The sequence below is a fragment of the Balaenoptera acutorostrata genome, chromosome 7 (assembly GCF_949987535.1).
Source record: "Balaenoptera acutorostrata chromosome 7, mBalAcu1.1, whole genome shotgun sequence".
NCBI lineage: Eukaryota > Metazoa > Chordata > Mammalia > Artiodactyla > Balaenopteridae > Balaenoptera > Balaenoptera acutorostrata.
In genome coordinates, this window is record NC_080070.1 from 95,199,143 (window position 1) to 95,217,184 (window position 18,042).

Below are 18,042 nucleotides of genomic sequence, written 5' to 3' on the forward strand. Positions count from 1 at the left end.
CACTATATAATGATCAAGGGATCGATCCAAGAGGAAGGTATAACAATTGTAAATATTTATGCACCCAACATAGGAGCACCTCAATACATAAGGCAAATACTAACAGCCATAAAAGGGGAAATTGACAGCAACACAATCATAGTAGGGGACTTTAACACCCCACTTTCTCCAATGGACAGATCATCCAAAATGAAAATAAATAAGGAAACACAAGCTTTAAATGATACATTAAACAATATGGACTTAATTGATATTTATAGGACATTCCACCCAAAAACAACAGAATACACATTTTTCTCAAGTGCTCATGGAACATTCTCCAGGATAGATCATATCTTGGGTCACAAATCAAGCCTTGGTAAATTTAAGAAAATTGAAATCATATCAAGTATCTTTTCCGACCACAACGCTATGAGACTAGATATCAATTACAGGAAAAGATCTGTAAAAAATACAAACACATGGAGGCTACACAATACATTACTTAATAACGAAGTGATTACTGAAGAAATCAAAGGGGAAATCAAAAAATACCTAGAAACAAATGACAACGGAGACACGACGACCCAAAACCTATGGGATGCAGCAAAAGCAGTGCTAAGAGGGAGGTTTATAGCAATACAAGCCTACCTCAAGAAACAGGAAACATCTCGAATAAACAACCTAACCTTGCACCTAAAGCAATTAGAGAAAGAAGAACAAAAAAACCCCAAAGCCAGCAGAAGGAAAGAAATTATAAAGATCAGGTCAGAAATAAATGAAAAAGAAATGAAGGAAACAATAGCAAAAATCAATGAAACTAAAAGCTGGTTCTTTGAGAAGATAAACAAAATTGATAAACCATTAGCCAGACTCATCAAGAAAAAAAGGGAGAAGACCCAGATCAATAGAATTAGAAATGAAAAAGGAGAAGTAACCACTGACACTGCAGAAATACAAACGATCATGAGAGATTACTACAAGCAACTCTATGCCAATAAAATGGACAACCTGGAAGAAATGGACAGATTCTTAGAAATGCACAAACTGCCGAGACTGAACCAGGAAGAAATAGAAAATATGAACAGACCAATCACAAGCACTGAAATTGAAACTGTGATTAAAAACCTTCCAACAAACAAAAGCCCAGGACCAGATGGCTTCACAGGTGAATTCTATCAAACATTTAGAGAAGAGCTAACACCTATCCTTCTCAAACTCTTCGAAAATATTGCAGAGGGAGGAACACTCCCAAACTCATTCTACGAGGCCACCATCACCCTGATACCAAAACCAGACAAAGATGTCACAAAGAAAGAAAACTACAGGCCAATATCACTGATGAACATAGATGCAAAAATCCTCAACAAAATACTAGCAAACAGAATCCAACAGCACATTAAAAGGATCATACACCATGATCAAGTGGGGTTTATCCCAGGAATGCAAGGATTCTTCAATATACGCAAATCAATCAATGTGATACACCATATTAACAAATTGAAGGAGAAAAACCATATGATCATCTCAATAGATGCAGAGAAAGCTTTTGACAAAGTTCAACACCCATTTATGATAAAAGCTCTGCAGAAAGTAGGCATAGAGGGAACTTTCCTCAACATAATAAAGGCCATATATGACAAACCCACAGCCAACATTGTCCTCAATGGTGAAAAACTGAAACCATTTCCACTAAGATCAGGAACAAGACAAGGTTGCCCACTCTCACCACTATTATTCAACATAGTTCTGGAAGTCCTAGCCACAGCAATCAGAGAAGACAAAGAAATAAAAGGAATCCAAATCGGAAAAGAAGAAGTAAAGCTGTCAGTATTTGCAGATGACATGATACTCTACATAGAGAATCCTAAAGATGCTACCAGAAAACTCCTAGAGCTAATCAATGAATTTGGTAAAGTAGCAGGATACAAAATTAATGCACAGAAATCTCTTGCATTTCTATACACTAATGATGAAAAATCTGAAAGTGAAATTAAGAAAACACTCCCATTTACCATTGCAACAAAAAGAATAAAATATCTAGGAATAAACCTACCTAAGGAGACAAAAGACCTGTATGCAGAAAATTATAAGACACTGATGAAAGAAATTAAAGATGATACAAATAGATGGAGAGATATACCATGTTCCTGGATTGGAAGAATCAACATTGTGAAAATGACTCTACTTCCCAAAGCAATCTACAGATTCAATGCAATCCCTATCAAACTACCACTGGCATTTTTCACAGAACTAGAACAAAAAATTTCACAATTTGTATGGAAACACAAAAGACCCCGAATAGCCAAAGCCATCTTGAGAACGAAAAATGGAGCTGGGGGAATCAGGCTCCCTGACTTCAGACTATATTACAAAGCTTCAGTAATCAAGACAGTTTGGTACTGGCACAAAAACAGAAATATAGATCAATGGAACAGGATAGAAAGCCCAGAGATAAACCCACACACATATGGTCAACTTATCTTTGATAAAGGAGGCAAGCATATACAGTGGAGAAAAGACAGCCTCTTCAATAAGTGGTGCTGGGAAAATTGGACAGGAACATGTAAAAGTATGAAATTAGAACACTCCCTGACACCATGCTCAAAAATAAACTCAAAATGGATTAAAGACCTAAGTGTAAGGGCAGAGACTATCAAACTCTTAGAGGAAAACATAGGCAGAACACTCTATGACATAGATCACAGCAAGATTCTTTTTGACCCAGCTCCCAGAGAAATGGAAATAAGAACACAAATAAACAAATGGGACCTAATGAAACTTAAAAGCTTTTGCACAGCAAAGGAAACCATAAACAAGACCAAAAGACAACCCTCAGAATGGGAGAAAATATTTGCAAATGAAGCAACTGACAAAGGATTAATCTCCAAGATTTACAAGCAGCTCATGCAGCTCAATAACAAAAAAACGAACAACCCAATCCAAAAATGGGCAGAAGATCTAAATAGACATTTCTCCAAAGAAGATATACAGATGGCCTACAGACACATGAAAGAATGCTCAACATCATTAATCATTAGAGAAATGCAAATCAAAACTACAATGAGATATCATCTCACACCGGTCAGAATGGCCATCATCAAAAAATCTAGAAACAATAAATGCTGGAGAGGGTGTGGAGGAAAGGGAACACTCTTGCACTGTTGGTGGGAATGTAAATTGATACAGCCACTATGGAGAACAGTATGGAGGTTCCTTAAAAAACTACAAATAGAACTACCATATGACCCAGCAATCCCACTACTGGGCATATACCCTGAGAAAACCATAGGTCAAAAAGAGTCATGTACCACAATGTTCACTGCAGCTCTATTTACAATAGCCAGGACATGGAAGCAACCTAAATGTCCATCGACAGATGAATGGATGAAGAAGATGTGGCACATATATACAATGGAATATTACTCAGCCATAAAAAGAAATGAAATGGAGGTATTTGTAATGAGGTGGATGGAGTTAGAGTCTGTCATACAGAGTGAAGTAAGTCAGAAAGAGAAAAACAAATACAGTATGCTAACACATATATACGGAATCTAAGGGAAAAAAAAAAAAAGGCCATGAAGAACCTAGTGGCAAGACGGGAATAAAGACACAGACCTACTAGAGAATGGACTTGAGGATATGGGGAGGGGGTGGGGTGAGATGTGACAGGGTAAGAGAGTGACATGGACATATATACACTACCAAATGTAAAATAGATAACTAGTCGGAAGCAGCCGCATAGCACAGGGAGATCAGCTCGGTGCTTTGTGACCACCTAGAGGGGTGGGATGGGGAGGGTGGGAGGGAGGGAGATGCAAGAGGGGAGAGAAATGGGAACATATTGTATATGTATAACTGATTCACTTTGTTATAAAGCAGAAGCTAACACACTATTGTAAGGCAATTAAACTTCAATAAAGATGTTAAAAAAAAAAATAAGTTGCTCTAACACAACATTGTAAATCAACTATAAGTCAAAAAAAAAAAGTTGCCACCATTTCTATAACTTCTTTAAAATTGAAACTTAAAATTAAAACATTGATTAAAATTAAAATATGTAAAAAGCTGTATTCAAATAAATGGGATGATAACAAAAGATGTATTCTCAAATGGTTCTTTGCCAATATTCTTCTCGGCTTTTTTAAAAAAATGTTTTTGGACTTCCCTGGCAGTCCAGGAGTTAGGAGTCCACACTTCCAATGCAGGGGGCACAGGTTCAGTCCCTGGTCAGAGAACTAAGATCCCACATGCTGCTCGGCGCAGCCAAAAAATTTTTTAAATTTAAAAAAATAAAAAATAAAATTTTAAAAAATGAAAAAAAAAAAAAAAGTTTAATATACAGTGTTGTCTGCTTTGGATAGTCTAGAAGTAACAGAAAAAAGTTTCCTTTTTTGACAACTGATTGAATATTAACTCAGATGCATCCAGTGCATCTATTTTCAAGGATCTAGTAGGTTAATGAGTGGATATTTTAAATGAATAATTAGATTTGTTTCAATATTTAACGTATTTTATGGCTTGTTTTACCTTGGAAAACATTTCTCCCTGTAATTGTTACATGAATCCATGTCCGGCTTTGTGTTATTTTGGTTTACTTAAAAAAAAATTCACTTTTATGGTAGTCATCATATATCCAATAATGGCCCCAAACAAATATGTGACAGAAGAAAGAGTAAACCTTCATAGTGTGAAGTAAAAGATATTTTGAAGATACTGATTTTTCTAATGATAAAATTTGTGGATTAATTTTTTGAACCTTTTAACTGCCTTTAGTGAAACTCATGCATATGAAATCAGAATTTTTTCTATAAATAGCCATGGGTTTATTTAAGTGACTGTGAAATGAAATAGGAAGAAGCAAACTTGTTTAACAAAAAGCGTATATTTTATTTATCTATTTTTCATATTACATTGTGTTTAAAGAAGTTTCCTAAAACATGAGTTCCCCAAATGTTACAGTGACTTGTTTATATTGCCATGGATTACAGGTAGCGTAGGGGCTATTTGCACTTTACATTGCGCTTGAAAGATCATAGAGAATGTCTCAGTAAAAATGTTAAATGCAAAAACCAATTATATGTATTTTTAACACTTATTTATCATTTTATAGGTGAGCAATGGTGCTTATCCTAGTATTTTGTATCACTGTGCACAGGAAGGTACATACTTAGCTGGAATATATATTAATTCAAGGATAAAAAAGTGCTGTAGAAACCCACAGATTAATCTAGCAAGATATCCTAAGCTTGTCAAAATCTGATTAGCTGGATTGCAAGCACGAGCAAGTTTCAGAGATATGAAATGTCCAGTGTTGCATCTGTGAAGCATTCTGATCAGTCCACAGTTGAACCCAGTTTGCCTTTCTTTGCAGTTTGTGCTATTAGGATGTTAAAGCAACTCTTTACTAGACAAAGTTTCTTTAAAAAATAACAAGCATTAATAGAGACAATAATATTTTACTATAATTATTACTGTGATAAATATCACTACATCATACTACAATATATAGGTGTATCAAAGTAGCATGCTGTACACCTTAAGCTTACACAATGTTACATGTCAAGTTTATTCAATCAAAAAAATAACAAGCATTTAGGCCTAAAGGGTCACAAAAATCTCCCAAAAATTGTGGCTTATTTCCAAAAGCACCCTGAACATGAATAACTGTAATCTTGCCTTTCTGTCAAGTCAGGTACTTAGTGGATGGCCATTTTGTTAGGACTGGGGCTTTAGACAGAAGTTGATTCCTCTATGGAAAAGCAGGAGTATTATCAAAGATGCTCTTACCCATCTGCAGTTAAAATACTAAAACTTTCCTTCTTAGTATTTCTTCTGAAACATTATCTGTAACATTATCTTCTTTTCCTCTTTGGTTGGAAGTACCTTTTCTTTCCTTTTCTTAAGTTCAGTGTGGCAGAGTCACTCTAGTGAATAGCAGATTTGTTCTGTTCTGCTTCTTTGTATACATGGAACACACACACACTTTTGAAACACTAAGGTTCAATGCTAGTTTTTTTTTTTTTTTTTTAATTTATTTTTTGGCCACGCTGCACAGCATGTGGGATCCTAGTTCCCTGACCGGGAATTGAAACCTGCGCCCCCTGCAGTGGAAGCACGGAGTCTCAACCCCTGGATGTCTAGGGAAGTCCCTCAATGCCAGTATTTAAATCAATAGTACCAGAAAGGCATTTATGCATGTGAGGATACAGTCTCACTTTAGTCAGAGTTACATAAAATTATTCCATGTGTGACAAATCTAGCTGAAAAGCTTACATAGGTACCATAAATTTCCAACTGTGAGTGGTATTTTTCTTTTTTTAATTAATTAATTAATTAATTTTAATTTTGGCTGTGTTGGGTCTTCGTTTTCGTGAGAGGGCTTTCTCCAGTTGCGGCGAGCTGGGGCCACTCTTCATCGCGGTGCGCGGGCCTCTCACTGTCGCGGCCTCTCCCGTTGCGGAGCACAGGCTCCAGACGCGCAGGCTCAGTAGTTGTGGCTCACGGGCACAGTTGCTCCGTGACATGTGGGATTTTCCCAGACCAGGGCTCGAACCCGTGTCCCCTGCATTGACAGGCAGACTCCCAACCACTGCGCCACCAGGGAAGCCCTGTGAGTGGTATTTTTAACCCTTATTAGTTATGATAACGGGAGACCTAAAGACAGTGAAATCAAGTGCCCAGATGATTTCTGTATTTCATATATATTAGTTGTTAAGAAATGATAATAAGAATTTGATAGTTTGGATTTTAGTTACTTTTATTTACATCACCAAGTGGCTGGTGGGCTACAAATGCCTAGGATAATGTCCTAATGTTAATGTAACAAAGGAAGGGGCAGAGATAAGGGGCATGCTTATTCATGAACTTGATAACATATTGACAGAGTAGTTTAAATTGCACTGGTTTAGTTGTCTCAGAGTAAAATAAGAGGACTGGATCCAACATGCTATGAATATGTGATATATTACAATTCTGAAGAAGTAATCATTTAAAAATAAGTTAAATGGTGCCTAACTTATAAGTGTTTAGCTAAAATACAGGTACTAGTGTTGCTTTACTGAGAATTTGAAAATGTCAGGAAAAACTAAGCTTAATTAACATGGGTCCGAAGAGGTTTTATTATGAAGTGGAGAATATGATGATTCGAATTACATTGATGTTTTAATTTAAAGCCATTTTCCTATGTCCAATTAATTTGCTTTGGAGTGTCTATATATGAATTTATAAAGTACATATATACCATAAACTTTACTAAGAATTATTTAAAATTTATATCTTTGATAGCCCTAACAGTATGCCAACTTACTACTGTGAATCAAGAAAATATCCTTTTATATTCTCACCCCAAGTCTCCCTTTTAAAATTAATTGGAAATTCTTCATTGTCTAATGTGAAGAGTATCATGACACCCTTTATCCTTGGAGAAATTGACTCTTGTAGCATTGAATAAGGAGGTGCTTTGCTTCCACTGAATATGCTTTCAGACAGACTTTAGAAAGTCACAAAGTTATTAGAGACATTGTTGGTTGTCTACCTGGAATGCATTTTTTCTTTTCCCCCTCCCTTCATTCCTTACTGAACAGAACGCCAGTTTTGTTCAAGTATCCACACGCTGATGTGATGCTATGCCATGTGTTTCATATTATGTCAGCCTTATCCCAAGGGAATGAACTTAGACTAGTCTAAACCAAGCATGGTAATTCCATCTCTTTGCCAATGATTGTTTTAGGAAATGGCTTATAACTGAGCTCTAAGTAATGAACAGTAAAGTGAAGCCCCTTGGGGACTTTCTGAGAAACTTGTTAGTACTTAAAATAAGATCTAGGACAGATCTATTCATTTTTCAGTCTATGGAAGTTGCTGTACATGGAGGTGATATCTGGGGCAACTGTAGCCATCTTGTGATCATGAGGAGAGTGGCCAAAGGTGGAGAATGGCAGAAATGAGTGATATAAAGTTACTGGCTCCTTGATGGTCTGCTAAAATAATGAGCCCAAACTAGTCCTCTCTTAGGACTTCTTGTTATTGAGCTAACAGTACACAAGATATTTTAAGCCATTTGGGTTGGGTTTTCTGTTATTTTGAGGCCAAAATCTTTTGATTGATATAACTGTAAAATGGTATAAAAATAAGTATTTTATTCCTGTTTTATTGTTTTGGGGAGCACTGGTGAATATCCTTCAAAAACAGAAATCTATTTGAAGAATAAACCAAGATGTATTTTCCTGGAACATAAGCTCAGTCAAATTCTAGGTATGTCTCTATTATCTCATTCAGTTTTGCTCTGGTTGGACCTCTGTTTTAAATTCCAGAAGATTGTGAGCATTCAGAAGTAAAATGTGTGGGAACACAAATTTATTTTAACATTATCCAAAGCAGAACATAATCAAGAAAGCAAACCAGCTATAAAAATATACCCACCAATGCGTGCCAGAAATATTTTGAAATATTTTTGGAATTATGTAGTGTTTACAAATGTCTATGCCATTGATCCAGGAGTGTATAATTATAAACTGACTCATCAAAAATGTTCCAACACCATTCTTCCAGAGATAGAATTCATCTAGTTATTATTCAATGAACATTTATTGGTAACCTGTTCTCTATCTGGCGTTGAACTAGAGACCGGTGATAAAAAGATGAATAAGGCTTCATTAAGACATCGTCTACATCCTCAAGTAGTCCATCCTGTGGTATGTCTATGTGATCTGAGTTAAAAATCATTAAGGAGAAGGTTCTTTCATTACATAATGGATAACATCCATTATGTAATCAGAATAAAAGGTAAGAAAAAACATTTTGGAGAAGAAATATGGGTTAGGAGTTCTTAGTATTCTACAATATGGATTACAGTTCAAGTAGTTACATGAACTCTGTATATATTTTAATGTTGTGCTTATGTTCTAGGCACTGTGCTAGATAGTGATTGTAGTAAGGTGTGTAAATCTTGATCCTGTGCCAGGAATTTCACAGTGCAGTATATAGTTAAGAGCATGGAACTTTGGAGACAGACAGATGTGGATTCCAGTCACAGCTCTACTCCCATGCTAGCTGTGAATTGAACAAGTTATTTCACATCTCTATACATCAGTTCCATCCTTTGTAAAACAAGTATCATTACAAACCTACTTTACAAAGATGTTATGAGGAATAAATGTTATAATGCCTATAGGATGCTTAGCTTAAGGCCTGGAGTACAGTATAGGCTCAATACTATATATATAATGTATATGTATATATTTCACACACATATATATTGTTTGATGTCATAATTATCATATATACTGTATGTTAATATTCAATTTGGTTTAACAATTACTATAAATAAAAATTTTGAATGGAATAAATATTTGAGAAGATCTATGCCTAGCAGAAGGGTACCTGGTCTCTCCTGAGGTTTCAAGTAACAGTTCATGGAGAAGAGAATACTTTAGTAGGAAATCAGGTGAGGAGGGTAGGAGGACCCTTCTAGAGAAAAGGGCAAGGAGGCATTGATATTGAGAGTTTCTAGGAATGTGATAAAGAAGAGTTTCTAAGTACTAAAGTCTGGAATTTAATATAGACAGTAGTAATAAATGAGCTAGGGCAGTTAGATTGGGCTAAACTATCATATAGAACTGAATGGTGAACCACTGAGTATTACTGCTTTATTATTATTAACATCATCATTAATGACAAACATTTGTGCGGTGCTTATTATATGTCAGGTAGTGTTCTAAATACTTTAAGTAAATGTTAATTGATTTTACCTCTACAAGGTAGGTACTATCATGAACTCCATTGCAGATAAGAAAATGAGCCCAGAGAGATGAAGAAACTTGCCCAAAGCCACATAATAATGAACAGAGCCAGGATTTAACCTAGGTACTATCTTAACCAGTATGCTAGCTTGCCTCTCTGTGTTAGAAAGGTTTTAAGAACAGGATTAAGAAGGTCATGTTTGTGCATTGTTTTCCCAGTGAGGGCAACTGTAGGCAACATTTCATGGAACACATGTAGGCAATGAAGAGACCTAATTAAAGGAGGTTGAAGAAAGAGGCAGGAAGACCATTCAGGAGGCTTTAGATTTACCCAGAGGAGAGGTTTTGAGGTCTTGAACTATAATAATGAGGGTAGGAATGGGAAAGAGAGGACTGAGGCAAGAAAACTGTGGATGGTAAAATTGTCAGTACACGTGATTGTATGGGGACAAAGAGAAAGAAAGGAGTCTTGCTGACTTTCTGGTTTCTTTTAGGTGGTGCCAATCATTATAGAGACTGGCGGCAAGGTGTAGATTTGGGGAGAAGGTAATTCCATTTGGGATATATTTAATATGAGATGTGCAGAAAGAATTCAAGTGGTAGACATCTGAATATCCCATGTCTGAAATTCAGAAGAGTGAGTGGGACTGAATGTGTAAATTAGTGAATATGAGATTATCCAATGAGAGAAAATAAAGGCAAAAAGAACAAGGAAACACTGTGGCATCTACGTTTCAGAAGTCAGGGGATCCCAGGAAGGAAACTAAGACTGTTATCAGGACAGTCTTAACACTGAGTGAGTGGTCAGCACCACTGAACACAGCAAAAATGGTTAGAAAGATGATGTCTGTAACATTTCCATTGCATTTGGCAAAAATGGAGGTCACCTTTGTTTGGCGTCATTTCAGTGGAGTGGGTGGTGCAGAAGAGTTCATGTCACAGGTTTGAAGAGTGAATACGAAGTAAGAAAATGGAAATAGTACGTGCATCCCACTCCTTCAAGAAGTCTGTTTAGTGGGAAAGGTAATGGACAGTTATCTATCTAGGAGATGCATGTTAAAAGAGATAGAGGTGTTTGTGTGTGTGTGTTATGATGGAAGAGACTTGAGCTTGAATTTCTGTATTTGTCACATAAATACATGTTTTTCATCAATAAAAATATTTTAGCAAATTAAGATCCTTTGATTAATTGAATAAATAATTATTTATTATACTTCTGTTTTGTGTCATGCTAAAGCTAGGTCCCGGCATTAAAATAGTAACGGTCAGACCCTACCTTCCAAGACTACAGAGTAGAAGGAGAAGCAATCACATACAAAGCTAACCTTAAAACACTGAGTTTTAGTGTAATGGTACAGAAATAAACATACTGCTTTTAGAGCACAAAGAAGGGAAAGGAAGAAGCAGAGGAATATAATGTAAGGAGTGTGGATCCTGGAGTAAGAGGACTTAATTGGATTCCAGTCCCAAGTTCATTGCTATCATGTCCTTATGGGGCTATTAACTTTCTTTGAGCCTCAGTCGCCTCATATGTTATTAGAATGGTTGTTAGAATCCAAGAAGGTAATGCCTATGGAAATGTTTTCTAAAACTTTAGTGTAGCTTAGTTGGAAATGTTATTACTTAAGAGATGGAAGATCACTGAGGGGGTGTGTATGTGTGTGGGGGTGCTTCACAGCATAAGGGATCTCTGAAATGGGCTCTAATGCATGAGTGGGAGGTGGGGAGGAGTAGAAAGCAGAGAGGAGAGCATGACCAAAGGTGGCAGAGGGTGAAAATGACCCTCCTGTAGAGAGAACTAAATACAGATCAGTGAGGCTAGTGAAAGGGGTAGCTAAGTAATCTTGATATCAACTGAGGATTTTTCCAGGAAGGAAACTTAGAATCATATCAGGGAAGGTATTAAATGAAAACCTAAAGAGTTCGGACATTATTCTGTAGGTGAGTAAAGCCACTGAAGGTATCTGAACAAGGGAAAATCATAAGCAAAGTGATTGGGGTTTTTGGTTTTTGTTTTTTGAGGCGCGGGGGCAGGGAGGAAATGTGGTGTGAGGTATGTATTGAGAGGAGAAGAAAGTGAGAGCAAGGCCTAAGGTCTGGAATCAGCGGTGGGAATGGAAGGACATGAACTGGAGGCATATTATAGAGGCAGGATGGAAAAGGATGTATATCCAAGTGATTGGGAAGTAGTGGTGAAGAGGAGGCAGGAGTCAAAGATAACTGCCCTGGGGGTGGGTGTTCAGAGTAGATGAAGATGCCATTAACTACAGATGTTAAAATTTAATCTACAGGAGAAGTGGCTTCGGGCTATTCTAGAAATCGAAAATTGCTGTCTTGGACAACTGTGGAAGAAGCAGCATGCTATTTTCAGCATATTTGACTCTTAGTGAATGAGTAATATGATTATATTCACCAGATATTTATCACTGGTTTTACTTAAAACAATTTAGACTAGGCCTTGGAGTTAGAGATAGTGAGTTAAAAGAATAAAGTTATAAAATGACCTATTTTTCATTTTTAACAGATTTTCTTATTTCATGTTGCTTCAATTGAAACAGTGAGTGGAAAAAAATGAGTGCCTGGGAATATAATATGTTTGAGGTTCCTGGCAGATGGCACGTTTCTGATGTTCAACAGTTGTTGGTCACATACATCTAGAGCTCACAAAATTGCTGGAGCTGCAGATTAGAGAGTTGAGTTATGCTCTTTTTATGATGGTAGCTGTAGCCCTTCAGGGAGCTATGGTCCCTTTATAAGAGCATTGAGAGTGAAAGGAGGCCAAGTATGGGAATTTGAGGGATGCCTGTATTTAACAGGCCTGCGTATATAATCTTCTTTGCTTAGTACTTCTAACTTAGAGGGTGGGTGTCGGGGGTAGGGGGGAGCATAAATCTGTAATAATGTACAAACCGCTTTTTAAATTTGGTTCTTTATACTATGTATCGTATAGGATACATTTATCATATAAGGATTTTTAATGTTAATGTATCACTGTTAAGCACTAAAGTTAATGTTTCTAGCAAGTCATATACAAACAATAATAGTGGGAACTCTGTCTTCAACAGTGCTGCCTTTATCCGCTGTATGTTTTTAGTTTTAATTCAGAGATCACAGAAGTAAAACTGCCTTATTTTCTGGTTCTGTGAGCTGCTATTTTGAGACCAAGATATTTGACCATTGATGTAATATTCTAGGCTATATTTGGAGTAAACCTTGAAAATCCAAACTCTTCTCTAAGTTTTACTAGGGCTTCTTCATTGAAACTATGTTTGTAATGAATTACCTTCTCTGTCACATAAACTTATTCAAATGTTTCCACATGGCAGTGGTAGGACTGTGCATATTTTTGAGCACTCAAAATTTTATCTTCTTTCTTTCAGGTATCTTCTCTAGTTCAGGGTCCCAGAAATGAAATATGAAGTATTTTGAACTGTATGTGGTATATAATTTTGGTTATAAATTAAAAGAATGGCATATACATCTCAAGATCTCAAGGTTCATTTATTTTATCCACTATTGGTACGTGAGAATTAGATCCAGAGCCTCCTGATTCTTAGTATCACAACAAAATATTTACTCATTTCTATTTGCTATAACAATGGTTGGCTGGTAAAGTTGTCAAATATGTCATTTGCATTAGACCTGGAATTCATCCAGTAGGGACAGCATCTAATTTATGTTTATTTCCTTAGTACTTGGAATGATGCCAGAAAATATGTAGACTGTTTAGGTAACATTTTGAATGGATGAATGATAAAGGTCTTCTTTCCCTGTAATAGTTGATTTATTTGAAACATTATATTTGTCAGGGTTCACCAGAGAAACAGAACCAATAGGAGACATATATATGTATATATGAGGGGAGAGAGAGAGAGAGAAATAAAGAGGAAGATGTTTATTATAAGGAATTGGATCATGTGTTTATGGAAGCTGACAAGTCCCAGTATACGCAGAGTAAGTTGGCAAACTAGAGACTGAGGAAAGCTGATGGTGTAGTTTAGTCTGAAGACCAGCAGACCTGAGACCCAAGAAGAGCAGATGTTTCAGTTTGAATTTAAAGGCAGAAGAAAACTGATGTCCCAGTTCAAAGGCAGTCAGGTAAGAGTAAGAAGTCTCCCTTACTTGGGGGAGGGTCAGCCCTTTTGTTCTGTTCAGGTCTTCAACTGACTGGATGAGGCCCACCCACATTAGGGAGGGCAGTGTACTTTACTCAGTCTACTGATTTAAATGTTAATCTCATCCAAAAATGCCCTCACAGACACAGCTAGGATAATGTTGGACCAAATATCTGGGCACCCTGTGGCTCAGTGAAGTTGACACGTAAAATTAACCATCATCTACATATAGAACCTCTGCCCATAATTAACAAACATTGGTAAGTATAATCATTTTAGTCTACAGCTGTATCCTTGAAAAATATTTTTAAACATTTCAAATAATTTGTTTTTGAATATACTCACAGCTCTTTATATTATGCTGTGGTAGATTTTTGGCAACATGATCACTACCTACCTCATCCATTATGAGACTCATTTTGCTAAAAGTGTTATTTTTTCCTCCAAATATGCCCTAATTTGTTCTGAAATGCATTCTTGCCCATCATTAATCCAAATCACAAAATTTTCCTAGTGTATCATTTCCATCCTTACACTGAAACTTGTGAAAGGAATCCGTTTCTGTTTAATTTAAAAATTATGTGTTAAATAGTTTAACATATGTAACATATATAACGTATGCTTACTTGATTCAAAATAGTATGAGCCCTGTAAAAAGCCAGGTTGCTCAGTTGATTACCCATCAACATCTGAGAGAGTTTAGCTACTAATAATTGAGGCGGAATAACATTGCCACAGACCTCCAGTATTAGAAGGTAGCTTAGAAGGTTAGTTAGACTAAGAGATCTTCTTTATTGGGACATTTAAATTGGCTCTTTTGCTCCAGCAGGGAGATTTTCATCTAGGAGGAGAATTGTTTCAGGCTGTTATAGGAGAGAAAATTGCTCTATTTGAGAACTAGGGAAAATGTAGAGGTGGTAGATTAAGTGGTACATAGTAAATTAGTAATAAAATGGTATTCATGTCCCATCCCTTTAAAAACATCTTTAAATTTTCTGAGTAATCAGAAATAAGAGCTCAGTCAAGAAAAACGCAGTACACATTTTTGTACCACGAGTAATTTCTCCTTTTCTTTTTTCCACTTGATATTTTGATGTATTTGGTTGATAGGTAAATCAGTAAATTTTCTTATTTTTCAGTTTAGGTATTCATGTGACATTCCCTGAAGTAATTCATGTTGAACTTGAAAGTTCATGTTACATAGCCCTGCAACGTAAGCATTGTTGAATTTACTTAGGGACAATTAATAAAAAATATTTAGTAATAATAACAAAACCTGCTAGGTTATATTGACCACTTAGTACATTCCAGCCACATGTACTTTCTCATGTGACCAGTGTATTAAACAGGTTGGACTCAAAGAGTACAAACAAGAAAAATTAATTTTCCTCTCACCCCTGCCTTACTAAAGACCTCACCACCCCACCTTATAATTGTTTTTACTTTCGTGTAACAGAATATAGTCTGACTTTCAGGTATTAAAAAATGTAGTTTGTGCAAAATATTGTACAAACTATAACCTTGCATCCAATTGAAAGGTTCTCCTATCTTTTGAGCTCAATCTTGATCAGGAACTCTGGAACCCAATAATGAAAAAGTGTGGTTTGTTTCTTTGCTTTATTTGCTCCACCTCCATCCACGCTCTACCTGTCTCCACTGAGGTCAGGTCAAAGGAGGAGGAAAACTTTATATATCCTTGACCCATCATGTTGTGGAAATTCAGCCACATCTCTTCATGTTCCAATATCATGGGCAGCTCCACCCAAGCTCCCACCTTCAGGATTCTATGGCAAGAAGTGGGCATAAATCCCTGTCTTTATGAATATCCCCAGGCTTATGGGAAAACCTTTCAAGTTCATCCAAGAACTCTCTCAGAGTTTGCTTGTGGGTAGCAGCATGGGGCAACTATGACTGTTTCAAGAATTTAACAAGCAGCTAGTCTGGGAGTAATCCTTGTGAGTGACCACTTTCTTATGTGCAGCACAGTCTGAGAAGGAAGGTGAGATGACACTTCATTGTCTATTAAGATTCCCTTCAAGGAATCTTTTTTGTGGAATCTCTTTTTCAGATACTTAGTCTTTTCATCTGGGCTATTGGGAGTGATGGTCTTTGGACTGGTTTTACCATGGATATAATTGATAACTTGCTTATTTCCCATTGTCCTCAGCTATGAAGCTACATTCCAGGAAAACAGGAAAAGTCCCACTTCACATCTAATTACATTCATTGAAGGCTCACATTAACTCTATGAGGAAAGTGATATTTATCATCTCAGTTAAACCTGAGGAAACTGAAGCATAAAGTTTCATTACTTGCCCAAGGTCGCTCAGGTTGCCCAAGGTCACTCAGTACTAAATGGCAGCCTGACTTAAAAGCCCATACTCTTACCCACTTTATTGTGTTACTGAAACAGGACAGAGTCTAGAGAATTAATGATCCAATACCCTAGATGGGTGCCCAAAACTGCAGAGCAGACAGTTGTAATACCCAAATATTGTGTCACTTTTCTAGTTCTGTTTCCCTTTCCAAAACTTCAGAATTTCTGTTAGAGATGACATGCATTTCTTTTCTTTCTTTCTGTCTTAGAATGATTCAGACACTTCAAAATTAATCCCTAATTTTCATGTTGAAATCCTAAGCATCTTAGAAGTGTTATAATATTTCTTATTCTGCTGTCTCAGTATTGCATAGCATACATCATTGGCAACTATAAAAATACTATAACAGGACTGTGTTAAAAGACAAGGAGAAACAAATTCTACAAACGACAAAGAATTTAAAACGCCCTTAACAGTGTTTTTTTGCTTTCTGAAGTTTTTAAACAAATTTTATTTTGTGAACTTGAAAGTTTATTACATTATCCCTTCATATGAATTTTTTTTTTCAGAGATCAAACATTTCTTATTTGTCTTCTTCCTTACCCTCTAGGAAATTGTTAGTCTTACTGCTACACTTGACATAAATCTGCTGTTTGTTTACACTCAGTGGCATCCAGATACTTTATAAATATTGCATTTCCAAAATGTATCTACTTGTAAAATGTAAACTTGGGGATTTGGCTCCAAAGAACTGTCTTATCTCAGGTGTTTTGTTCTAGTATGCTCATGTGGAGCTTATATTTAGTATTAGTTGGGTTGCAGATTTATTTCATCTTGCCTAGCAGGATCAGCTATTTCCTTCTGCTGGTTCCAATTATTATGATTATTTCCAGCCTGAGTGAAGTTTAGCAAAAGCAAATATAGAAAGGGAAAGAAAAGAATAGGCTATTCCCTTAAGCTAACATTCAAGCTTATCAGTCTTTATTTCACTGCAGAAACCATTTATTAATATTTGGAGTTAACAATTTAATATTGATTTTGGTCTTCTTTGGTGTTCCAGACATAAACCCAAGTGTGTGCAGGGCACAGTTTAACACTGTAACATAGTATGGAAGATGCCATTTCCTTGCCTCTGATAGATAAGGCTGTTGTCCTTTTCTGTTAGAGAAGCTAGAGGGAAGATGGATTTGTATTTGTTGAGTTTTGTTGTATTCCTTGCACATGTGATATATGAAAAAGTAGAGGTTATGAGCACATATGTGTTAGTACATACATAGTAAACAGTATTTATAATTAGTTGTCTGATCACATACTTGGGGTCATTTTGGAGACTCTTAAGTACTTTTCTTGTAGTCTGTGCTTGGGGCCCCAGACATTTGTGTGGATTAATCTTGTGGAACTGACAATTGAGTAGGAGTCGAGAAACTCATTCCTATAGGTTGCTTTTTTCCTCCATGTTTCTTTAGTAAATTTGTGGCACAAAAACAATTTTTCCTCTATTCCCAAGGACACAAAGCGTTTTGATAAAAACCTCTAAGAACTTAACTCATTCTAATAAAGTTGCCTGAAGCTTTTATATAAACTTGAGGATTCAGTGGGAGTGGAGAATAAGGTCAATAAAGACATCAAATTAGACGCTCACTTTGTGAAGTCGCCTCTCTGTCATTTGTTTCCATACAGTCCTAATTGCCAAGGCTAACTAAAAATTCTGCAAAGCCTTATTTTGCCACTATGAAGGAGAGAAATGACTAAATGCAAGAGACAGCTATTGATGTACATTTAAATTTTAAATTAGAATATTAAAAAATTAAACCTAAAATTTCCTATTTAGCAAATAATAATTTATGTCAAGTACACAAGCATTCTTTGCAATAAATATGCTTGCCT

General features: G+C 36.2%; 1 protein-coding gene across 4 annotated transcripts in view; it reads left to right on the plus strand.

The window, feature by feature from the left end:
* Positions 1-18,042, plus strand: part of MAGI2 (membrane associated guanylate kinase, WW and PDZ domain containing 2) — a 1,355,072-nt gene that overhangs the window by 10,383 nt on the left and 1,326,647 nt on the right. The gene's annotated exons all lie outside the window — the stretch shown is intronic.